Consider the following 10,729-nt stretch of genomic DNA (forward strand, 5'->3'; position numbering starts at 1 on the left):
AAGAGGGTGTAATGCTAAGGCAAAGAGGAGGGGCCCAAGGGGGTCTCCCTGCTAAACCCCAGTAGTATCCCCTATACAGTCATCACCAACATACAACCTAGCCGGCTGGGCATAAAGGAACTGGACCCATAGATAGATAAACGGGCAATGATGATGAACCTCCCGGAGAAGGGCTGTGCGGTCGACCATATTGAAGGCGTTGGAGAAGTCCACGGTAAGCATAGCTAAAGAGCCGTCCGCGTGAAAGGAGTTAATAAACCGGTTCGCGCTGTGAAGCACCTCCTCTGCCCCATTAGGGGTCCCCACCCCAAACTGAAAGTCCCCTAAATACTGAGTCATTTCCTTCCCAACCATCTTCATAGCCACTTTAGAAACCAACTTACGCCAGATAGCCCCCACAGCAATGGGCCGAATTCCATTATCCGGCTTTAATAAAGGGGTAAGGGGGGCCGAAGCAATAAACTCAGCGAGCACCTTGGGGCACAGACCCCCTAGCCATAAGTTGACGACTTCAGTGATGGCTGAGAGCAGACCCATGGAAGTCACTGATCCCTCACCACTAAGAGCGTCCAACAAGTGTTGCGCCCGCATCCCGTCTCTCCCGCATGAGGTCCCTTTAGGAAATGATCGGATACATCTAAGCACACACTTCCCAAATACAGAGAGAGTAGGCAGGGCGACAGATCTAGAAGGCAAGGACGGAGGCGGCACCACTAGGTGTTTATCAATGAGGGCTTTTATGGTTGAATCTCCGAGAGGGGCAACCCCACTTGAGCATAATACCTTGACTGCAGCTGTGAAATGACCATCCCTGACTTTCCTGAGACATATCAAAAAGGCAGTTTAATTATGACACAAATGACAAATCCAGTAGCAAAAGACCAATCAAAGAAACATTCTAACTTATTATAAACAAGAAAAACCCACCCTCTTTGTTGAAATTATTTATCAGAAAAGAAAATTTGTTTTGGTTTTGCAGAAGATGTAAATGAGAAAGGAGATGGTTTACTTTACCAAACGAATGAGGATGGTTGCAGACTCAACTGCTTCAGTGTAACCTGCCATATTTGATCCCCAGTTTGAAGCCATGAGAAACGTCTGATTCTTGATTTGAGGGGATGTTTGGCTTTGACTTTGACTTTTCTTTTTTATTAAATTATAGGGGTGGCAAATAGGTTGGGTTGGGTCGAAACGGGTCATGGGTTAGAACGGGTTAGGGTCGGAATGGGTCAACTAAAAAATGGGATGTTTGGTTCATGTCGGAGCGGGTTAGGGTCAACAGGTTCGGGTCGGAACGAGTCCAGGTAAGAACGGGTCAAAACGGGTTTCAGGTCTTTTTTTTATTATTTTTTGTGAAACAAGGACAACGAGCGAAACGTTTTAATTTTTTTTGTTTTATATTTTGAGCTATGATTTTTTTATTATTTTTTTGAGGGTTTTTATTAAGAATAAAAATCCAAAAAAAAACAATAAAAAATCATAACTCAAAATATAAATAAAAAATGAAAAAATTAAAAAAACTAAAATGTTTTCGCCTTTCTCCTGGTTCATAAAAAAAACCCAACAAATTAACCGAAACTGAAAAGTCGACGAAAACGAAACAAAAACCGAAATCGACCCGTCCTATGAGAAAACTCGAAAGAAACCGAAACGCAACCCATCCAGTGTTAAAACTCGTGTCAGCACGAAACCTGATCCTAGCCAAAACCTAAACCGATCTTGTTTCATTAAAAAACCCGTTTCAACCTAAACATGTCACTTTTCCTTAAGACACTAATCCACATCGACCCATATATTTAAATGTGTCGACCCCATTTTGACCCGAAAATAAGAGTGTGAAGTTTTTAAGTGACTCATTTTGACTTATTTAATTAAAACATATGGCCCAAACCAACTCATATAAATTTTAAAAGGGAAAATTCTTAAAATAGCCCATTTATAGTTAGTGTTTTCAAGTTTATCCCCCATAATTCAAGTTTCCAATTTTATCCCTTTGGTATCTCGTTGCCGACTTCATGATAGCGAACACCGACGACATGATAGCGAACACCGACGATGCGTTACCGAAACATAGGTTTGTTGGGTATAACATAGGGTTGACGATGCGTTATGTTGCTAACGTATGGTAGCAGCGATGCGTTATCACTAACGTAGGGTCCCGACGTCATGTTATATAACCTAACATGTCGTTTTAGCGTTATCACTAACGTAGGGTCCCGGCGTCATGTTAACACTAACGTAGGGTCTCGGCGTCATGTTATATAACATGTCGCGGCGACCTATTCCGGCCACGTGTCGTCATCCTATTTGTTTCGGTAACACGTCGTCGGTGTTCACTATCATGTCGTCGGCAACGAGATACCAAAGGGATAAAATTGAAAACTTGAATTATGGGGGATAAACTTGGAAACACTAACTATAAATGGGCTATTTTGGGAATTTTCCCATTTTAAAACAACCCAAATTGACCAATTTGAAATAATTTGGGTCAAGGTTGCCACCCATAGTAAATTACAAGTTACAAAAGTGTAACTAATACCATTTTCAATCAATCCATCATATCATCATGCGAGTGAGGTTTATAACACAGAGAATGCTTTAAAGTGTTGTGTGAAGTATAGAGAAAATGTTGAGATTTTTTCTATATTTGTAAAGTTTCTGTGACAATCTATAATTTTTTTAATATTTTTTTAAAGTGGTTGTGGGTAGATTAGAGAGAAAAAATAATGATAAATGTATTCTCTGTTGACATTGGGAGACCATTACTGGCGATGAGGCTTTTTGGGGAAGCTGTCAGTAAAGGCACCGAGTTTATTAAGGGGTTGGTAAAAAGAGAGTTGTTATTATTGTTAATTTGATGCATTTTCTTTCAAAACTTGGTGACCCACATAGTGAGCTATTTTTTCTTTGATCATGTATGGTATTGCTAAACTTTTATTCGATTTTAGAACATGCCAATTTGTACACGTATTGGAGGCAATGTTTCTCTTTGACAAAGGATGCGTGAGACAATGAAGACATTGTAGTTTGTGGAGGTACTTTTTTGGAGACCTTCAATGACGAATTGTTTCCTTACCCATTAAGAATGGGGTTTTGGGGTTGTATGCGCCAGTAGAGGCTTCATCCTATGCATTTGTCGCCTCGAGAGCCTAATCATGGGTGCTTCTGTATCACATTTTGCTAGACACTAATATATGTGGTATGGATTCTGATTTTCTTGTATTTTGGTCTGTCTTCATGATATAATTCCAAGCGTCGATCTTAGCAGTTTCACTAACAAGGAGACAATCCCCCTAAAGCCCAACATGCATTGGATGAACACCATACCATTAGATCATGGTTGACTTTAGTATGTGATCATGTATGTAAATGAGTTTTTCTGAGTTTTAATACCTTGATTAATTATAAATGTGTTGATGACAATTTAAGTTTAAAAGAAGAGAGAACTATGGCTATAATTTGTTCAAATTTACTAGTTTAGTCCAAAAGTTTAAAATTTGTTATTTTCGTCTATAAAGTTTCATTTTTGTTACAATTTGCGTCCTTGTGGCTTATTAAAAGCTTGCTATTTCAGTCCAAAATATGTTAATGAAAATGACGAAATTGCAACAAAAAAAAATCTAAGGACGCAAATAGCAAATTTTAAAATTTGAATTGAAATAACAAATTTAAACAAATCAAAAGAAAAAACCCTTTAGGGCGCGTTCGTTTTACGGAATGAACTATAATTGGAATTTGCATAGGATTGGAATTTAAATGAATTGGATTTGGAATCTGAACATTTTAATAGAAATTAGAATTGAGGGGAATTGAAATCTAAATACATTCTTAATGTGTTCGTTTGACAAATGAATGAAAATCAAAGAGGTTTTTTTTTACAATGATAACGGTGAAAATATTTTAGTTTATTTTAGATTTTTTGTTTTTAATTTATATATGCGTTATGATTTTTTTATTATATTTTTTTTTGAATTTTTTTATGAGTTTTCTATTAAGATCAAAAACCTCTAAAAAATATTAAAAAAATAATAATAATAAATTCATAATTCAAAATAAAATTAAAAACAAAAAAGCTAAAATGTTTTATTCGCTGTCCTCGTTAAAAAATATTCAAGATAAGATTCCAATGAATTTATTTGAATTCTTCCACATTTTGGAAGAATTTGAAATCCCTCTATTTAAAGGAATTTAAAGGAATTGAATTCCAAATCCAATTCTAATTATTTGAACCGAACACATCAAAATAGAATTAAGATTCAAATTCCAACGAAACGAGCACACCATGTTATGAGATTTTAATTCAAAATTCCTTTATATTCCTGCGAATTCTATGAAACAAACATACCCTTACTTCTCTCTTTGAAAGAAAGTTGCACGATGAAATCAATGTAGTTAGTTAAAGAGTAAGAGCATTCTCATCCCACCCCTCTTTTTATGTGATGGGTATTTTTATAATTTAGTGAGTGATTTAGTGTGTTGTGAGTGAAGAGTTTTTATATTTTAGAGAAAATTGTGATTTTTCTGTATATTTGAAAAGTTACTGTTCATCCCCTATAATTTTTTAATATATTTTGAAAGTGGTTGTGAGTGAAGGAAAGAGAAAAAGTAATGATAAAAGGTATAAAAAATATTATTTAATTGAAATGGAGAGATAAAATATAATGAGTTTTAGTGTAATTTTTGGTTTAGAGATAAGGGGTGGGATGAGAATGCTCTAAGTTAAAAAAACATGGGACCAAGATGTTAACCATTCACCTATAAAGTCTTGGAACAATCACCTTCTCCCAACCCTACCTCCCACTTCCGTTTGTCACACCCTTCTTTTTCGTATAATATATACTTTTTAAGTAATTCTATTTAGCTGAAAAGTATCACCAAATCAAATCAAAATAACTTTCTTTTTGACATATATTTATTTTATTGTATTTTCAGAAGGCTAAATTTACCTAATAACTGAAATCAGGTAACGGGAAATGTTAAATGTAGAAAAATCAAGGACTTTACACAAGTGAATATGAGGAATTGTTTTGTTTATATAACAAAGTAAGAGGAGAACAAGATTGTGTTTCTTTCTCCTTTTTCTTTCGGCATGGAAGATAAATATTGCGGCATGGGCGTTGCATTTGGATTGTGTATGATAGTACTATTCATAACCAAAAATGACATATAACGTCAAATGAAATGAATGATAACAATCTCTAATAATTTTTTCTATAAAAACAACTTTTTAAATTACAGGAAGTGATAAAAACTTAGTATCCGTGAATTAATGTAATTTTATCGGCTCATTTTGACCCGATATTTTGTAACTTAACTATTGTAAGATGACCCGTTTTTGGCTCTCATAGACAAAAGTTCCTAGATCCCTGACTGATCAAAGGCCACAAACCTCCCATCGGTAGCCCACTCAACAAGACTGTTTACCTTGAAAACCCAAACACATGTCTTATTCCTTCTGCCATGATGGATCTTCGTCAACCATAGATGTTCGTAAAGCTCCACTATAGAAGATCTTAAGGTTTATCTCACAAAGAGTCAAAGTTAGTACGATTTTGACGCTTTTGTATCTTTCCATTCGGTGAAGTTTCATTTTCCACTCCACCTAAGTGTTGTGTTGTGGTGTAGATATAATATTCATGATAAACATATTGGGTATGGTTCCAGAGAAAAGTATAAAGTTACGAGAAAACCCAAAAAACTACTATCAACCATATTTTTTATATAATTAATTTCATATATACCCTTAGGCCATGTGTAGTGGATTGAGCGCATATGGGGTGTTTTACGTCACGTCACCATATGAGTTTTTTTTTGCTAAAAGGGGTGTAGTGGATGAAGCCCCTTACCGACTATAGTATATGTCCGGCCCTCCCATAAATTGCAATTGGTAAATCTTACTATACTATTAGAACAAAACATTGTGGACACATGACATCATTCTAACATGTCTATATAGGATGCACATAAACTCTTATCAATTTTAACAATTATTTAATTAAGCAATTTTAATTATAATTCAATTTATATACTGTTTTGGATAAAAATCTGCTAAGGATCCAGTATCCAAATTCGTAAATGTGAGGTATAGTGCTACTTCGATATTATTGGATGCGTAATCGTAATTTGTGTGAACACAGTGATTTGATCACGAGGGAAAAAGCCCTTAACCAAGATAGTCTTACTTTGGTCAAAACTTATCAAGGTAATCTCTGGTCAAACTTCCTCGGTCAAGGATTAACTAAGTAATCGTTGGTCGATTCTTTTCTGTCAAAGATCAACAAGGTAACATTTAGTCGATGAGTATGTGATTATCGTGGTCTCCGGCACAAAAAACCCTCAGACGGTGAAAACTATCACCGTCAAGTATATTGATAATAAAAAGGTGGTTACAAGTGTGGAGATTATGATCAGTGGTACAATAATTCTAAGTGTGTGAGCTGTGATAGAGAGAATACTCAGGTGTGTGTATACAATGTGTCCTATATCTGATCATAATCTCAGTTATATATAATAGATAATAACTCAATGGAGTTATTAATAATAAATGCTATTAACTAATTTTCCTAAAAATCCGCCTTTATCTTCAATGTAAACGTAACAGCCACTTTGACCACGCGCTCCATCACTCAGGCTGCGAAATAGGGGGTAGACCAGGTCTTGGAGCCGTTACACTTGATAAATATCAGCCTTCATATAAGAAATAACCGTTAATAGCACCAAATACCGAGGATCCATGATCCTGACATAGCTCTGGAACTCTTCAGAAAGATAATTGATCCAGATACGTAAATATCTTATTGACTACAAGTTAGTAGATAGACTGAGTCTTCTAATCGTTATACCTGCTAAATATTAGATTACACATGAGAACAACCATTAGTAAATAATAAGTACTATAGATCCTTGATCCTGACGGGATCTGGAACACACGCTAAGCTTGATCCTGACGGGATCTGGAACACACGCTAAGGATAACTGATCCAAAACATATGTCAGGATAACATATCCACAGTGTCAAATTTCTGTGCACTAACATATATGTTTTAATATGTTTTTTTGTTTGTCATTCTATCCATAATTAGCCAGCTAATAACATAGTTGTAACCTCTATTTTTAATTACTTATAATTTACTAACTTATGTTACTAAATAGCCAAAATAGAAAATCAAAAGTCATTTCACCATATAAAACAATCAACATTGATAAGTTATTCATCTATTTTCAAGCTTCATCACAAAATATTATCAAACATAATGAGTTTCAAATATTTTTGTAATATGCAAATTCATATATTGCCCGACCAATAACTTCCATTATACAATATGCTTTCACTATATTTTGTCACTTAATGTTTTTCAACATTATATTCTAATCGCTCATACAAATTTTTGCGTATAACGATTATGTGATATTCTAATCTTATACACCTAATAATAAATTTACTAGCAAACACGTTAAATTGTTAAATAGTGGACATGCAATTCTCATAACTTTCTATTCATCCAATTTATTCTAATTAGAAAAAAAAACATAATATTTACGTAAAGTCATCTTTACACATAAATTCAAAATTTTAAATTTATTCAAATAAATAATCATATATGTTTACCTTTACCTGACGAATTTATTAATTTCCAATTCCATCTGTGTGATACATACTAACCTAGTTATACTTTAGATAAAAATCCATGTGAGGAATGGTAGATGTAATTGCTCTTGAAAGTTTAATCTCCTAGACTCCTAGTTAGTGACTGACCAATTAAAGCCTAACCCCTATTTAATCGCTAAACAAATCTTTCAAGAATTAGACATCCAGGAGCTAGAACACCAAAGTGGGTTTACAGGGTTACACGAATTTCAAGTTTTAAAATGTCTAAGGTCGAGATTTTGAGCAAAGTCCAATACAAGCGTTACAGACCGTTCGTGGTGGCCAAGAGCTTGAAACACATAATACACTTATTAAACTGGTATGGGCAACTACGAAGCACACACATGCTTTAACCTATCACGATCGTTCTTACTGGGGTTGCTTGGTCATCTCGTCTCTTATTTGCTTGGACTTGACATGCATGTGGATCAAGGGCCTTGCCAACATAGTTGTGGTAGAGTGTTGGGTGTTACAAATTGCCACATTAGTGGACTTTTTAGCTGCAAATTACCAAAGATAAAATGTTCAATAATAGTTAAGTATTTTATTAATTAACTAAATTTTAAGAAAATCATATGTGAAGGATCAACCGAAAACACTGAACTCTTGATTCTTGAAATAAGTATGATCTAACTATGCGTCACTAATTAGTAATTGGTAATTACTATTCTTAAATTGTAATGATACTTTTGAAACCAGACATCATCATATGCCTTAGACAAAGAGCTGCTTTATCTTTAATTTATGCGAATGTCGCAGGTACATAACTTTTTCTTTAGTTTACAAAGAGTATATATTTTAAACACTTACTAACTTCAAACTATTTATTAAATTATATATATAACATATTAACTTATGTAATAATAGAGTAATTCTTGGAATAAAGACCATACACATCTCCTTCTCTATCTATCTCATAAACACAATATTCCATAACACTCTCTATATATCTCTCACACATATATTATACATACACACAAACACACTTTAACAATACACAAGAGCCCTGATGAATCTACTTCCATGGCGGTCACTCTTACTCTTCACCATCTTCTTCTTGTTCATTGTTGCTCAAACAACTCAATGCTCAACAACAAGCAGCGATCATGTGTTTCGAGTACGTACTCCCAGCTCTCAGTTTTCTGGCAACTTTTTCGGCTTCTTGCCTAAAAGAAAAATACCATTGCCGCCATCCGGTCCTTCCCGAAAACACAACGATATCGGCCCTCTGGATCAGAGACTTCCATGAACACAACTTCAAGCTTCGGCCTCATTTCATAGTTTATTTTTTTTCGGGATTCTATAAATGAGGTGAACATGCATATTATACAGTGCAAGATGTAAATGGCATATTTGTAAATTGTAATTACTACTTTTTTTCTTTCTTTAGAGATGCTTTTGAATTAAATACTTTGTTTAAGGAGCACATATGGCTTTTTTTTCTTGTGGTTAATTATAATTTTGGTTTAGTTGTAATATTATTATTATCGGTGTGTAATATGCACTGTGTAGTACAAACAAACATTATTACCAAATCGGGCTATACAATTTTAACCAGTTGGATACATGTATATGTGTGTGTGTGTTTATGTATGTGTATGGTATATAATAATTATAATAAAAGTTATATAATTGAATATGTTAAAGTATATGGTAATATATGAATGAGTAAATTAAAATATCATTGCGGAAATTACTACATTTTTCTATTATTCTTTGATGAGTCAAGGCCGGTATATGTAATCGATTAAAATGATGGATGTTGTCCATGCAATCAATGTATTTTAAGCATCTGTTTTCCGGTTATATGTATTTATATATCTAGAGTAGATTAACATGAATGGCTAAATGTTTCAACAACAAAATAAAAGGTAGAATAATATTTAGTGTTTAATCGGCCCGAGCTAGCTATTTTAAAAATTAAAGCTGGCACGAGCGGTCGGTCATATCATATGTTTCAATTATATCTAATCATTTCAATTCATACAAAAAGGCCACAAATATGCTTCTTTCTATCTTTTGGCTGCAATATATAGATATCTTATTTTGTAATAACTTAAGTGATTTAATTAAACTGCAATATTTGAACTACCTGAACCATTAAAATATAATGATAGTGCTTATTACTGGCCTGTCTAATTAATTAAGTTCAATTTTTACATGGTCACTACTTATGTTAAAGATTCACAACTAATGGTGGGATGAAATTCTTGTTTGAGTTCGTGTAGTGGAAACAATTTCTTGCATAAATACAAGGTAATTATGTGTACATAAGGTCTAAGTGGCCAAACATTTTCGAACCTGCATATGCGAGAGCCTTGTGCTATGGGTTTGTCTCCTACCTTTTTTTATAACTAAAGTGTGATCTATCCAAAGGTCCAAGCTAGTTCTTGGCCGCGTGTGGAGAACATATTATAGTAGCCATATGGCTTGGATGGTCCAATAATTAAAGAAAAATAAATAATACAAGAGTAGATTAACATAAATGGCTAAAATATTATAGCAGCCATACAGTAAATCATTCATTTATCTATTTATTTTATCTAAAGTTCTAACATAACTACTATATTCACAGTGCACATGCGTATTAACTACGTGAATTTACTTGAAACTTTTACATGTATATTTTACGTTATCACGTATATTCACGTTATCACGTAGTTAATACGCATGTGCACCGTGAACATATGCATATGCAAACTTCACATATAAACATATGCAAACTTTTAGATTCACAATGCACATATGTATTAAATCTGAATTGTTCGTCACGAGGAAAATTGATTAATCACAAAAATAAGATATTTAATGTTTACAAGTATATAGTTTTTTATATCGAATATTTAATAACGTTAAATGGTTTTGTAATTTGAACCCATGTTTCTTCCAATTTTCGATTTGACGCCATATCTTGTGAGAACATCCCTCTAAATATTTGATCCAACCATTTGATTTTTTTTTATCTAAGTAGGTCACCATTGAGGGCTAAAACTAGTTCGAGTGTACCAACATGCATGAACATTTTTGAGGTACTGAACCACAAAATAATATATTGTGATGGTACAGTTGTAGGATAATTTA

Source organism: Bidens hawaiensis, unplaced genomic scaffold (assembly GCF_021521415.1).
Source record: "Bidens hawaiensis isolate Kalapana, Puna unplaced genomic scaffold, B.hawaiensis_p1.1 tig00033232_1, whole genome shotgun sequence".
NCBI classification, from domain to species: domain Eukaryota; kingdom Viridiplantae; phylum Streptophyta; class Magnoliopsida; order Asterales; family Asteraceae; genus Bidens; species Bidens hawaiensis.